The sequence below is a fragment of the Myotis davidii genome, unplaced genomic scaffold (assembly GCF_000327345.1).
Source record: "Myotis davidii unplaced genomic scaffold, ASM32734v1 scaffold149, whole genome shotgun sequence".
NCBI classification, from domain to species: Eukaryota; Metazoa; Chordata; class Mammalia; order Chiroptera; family Vespertilionidae; genus Myotis; species Myotis davidii.
In genome coordinates this window covers 3,835,667-3,837,615 of record NW_006352194.1, presented here as the reverse complement: position 1 = coordinate 3,837,615, position 1,949 = coordinate 3,835,667, and the positions used below count along the sequence as shown (strand labels likewise).

At 45.4% G+C, this 1,949-nt stretch overlaps 1 protein-coding gene across 2 annotated transcripts in view; it reads right to left on the bottom strand.

Moving 5' to 3' along the window:
- The window catches only part of TCEA3 (transcription elongation factor A (SII), 3), a 51,005-nt gene that overhangs the window by 27,899 nt on the left and 21,157 nt on the right, over positions 1 to 1,949 (bottom strand). The gene's annotated exons all lie outside the window — the stretch shown is intronic.

The window sequence follows — 1,949 nt, the reverse complement described above, 5'->3', positions numbered from 1 at the left end:
GTTAATCACTTTAACTACAAACAATCATGCTTAAGCTACATAATCTTTACTCCCTGGGATGGAGATAAGAAACGCCCTAACCTTTGGAATAGAGATTGATAGGATTGGAATCAACTGGTATAAATACAGATGTAACAAGACAACAGGACACAGAACCTAGAGACAGAACCTAGCGAGAGAACAGAACCTGGCTACAGAACTTGGCTGGAGAACATAGAACCTGGCTCAAGAACCTGGCTACAGAACCTGGCTGGAGAACCTAGCGAGAGAACACAAACACAGAACCTGGCTGGAGATCCTGGCTAGACCCTGACAAGAGGAACCTCGCTATGCTGATCAACTGAACGCTGTCTCCGTGTCATTCCTTCTTCGCCGACTCCGCCCACACCTTTGGGAACCCATGGACCTGTTAGGGTTGGACCCCAACACCTGGTCTCTCTACTTCCGCCCTGACAATCCATTCTCAGCACCGCAGCCTGAGGGGTCCTGATAAGGTTGAACATGTAATTTACAAGCTTAATACCCTCCAGTGGCTCCTGTTTCACTCCTCCTCCAGCTCTCCTCTCACTTATCGGCTTCAGCCCCACTGGCCACCTCACAGCTCCTTGCGTTTGCAATGACCCCAACATCTGCGTGGCCAATTCCCTCATCTGCTTAAGATTTTTGCGCAAAGGTCATGTCTTCAATGAGGGCTCTTCTGACCACCCATGACCGTTTTTCCCCAACCCCCCTCACCCTGTTCTGTTTTCCTTTGCACATGCCATCTTCTAAACTGTTGTATAACTTACTTATTAATGCATCTCTGTCTCCCCTCTTAGAAAACAGGCCTCGAGGCTGTAGTAATCTTTGTTTCTTTTGTTCACTGCTGTATCCTTGGCACCTAGAATAGTTCCTGGCACATAGTAGGCCCTCAATAAATATTTGATAAATGAATGACTTGATGATATATGCTACTCTGGGGGAGATATCCTAACCAGTTCAGCCCCAAACCAGAGTTTCCACCCCAGGTATAGGCTCTCAAGGCCTATGTCTTCACTAGGTTTAGCTTCACCTTGAGAACATTCCCCAGTGATGGGGCAACAGTTACTGGTCAGCCACCATGAAGGAGCCACACCTCTCATTCAGGGGTCCCTTAATCTTTAAAAAAATATTCATTTATTAAAAAGTCTTCAATTATAGCTTACATTTAAAACAACAACACTGTTCTCTTTATTATAAGCAGTCTTATAATCATCATTAGTTAGTACATGCTTTTTTAAAAAAATATATTTTATTGATTTTTCACAGAGAGGAAGGGAGAGAGATAGAGTTAGAAACATCGATGAGAGAGAAACATCGGTCAGCCACCTCCTGCATATCCCCCACCGGGGATGTGCCCGCAACCTAGGTACATGCCCTTGACCGGAATCGAACTCGGGACCTCTCAGTCCGAAGGCCGATGCTCTATCTACTGAACCAAACCAGTTTCGGCAGTACATGCTTTTTTAAAAAATCCTCACCCGAGGATATTTTTCCACTGATTTTTAGGGAGAATGGAAGAGAGAGGGAAAGACAAAGAGAAACATCGATGTGAGAGAGACACATCGACTGGTTGCCTCCTGCACGAGCCCTGAACAGGGCCCCGACCAGGGAGGAGCCTGCAAAGGTATGTGCCCTTGATAGGAATCAAATCTGGGACCCTTTGGTCTGCAGGCTGACGCTCTATCCACTGAGCCAAACTGGCTAGGGCCAACTATAGTTTACCTTCAACGCTATTTTGTATTAGTTTCAGGTGAACAGCATATGGTTCCAGTTGTTCTCAACCTTCTGGCCCTTTAAATACAGTTCCTCATGTTGTGACCCAACCATAAAATTATTTTCGTTGCTACTTCATAACTGTAATGTTGCTACTGTTATGAATCGTAATGTAAATATCTGATATGCAGGATGGTCTTAGGTGACTGCCGGAA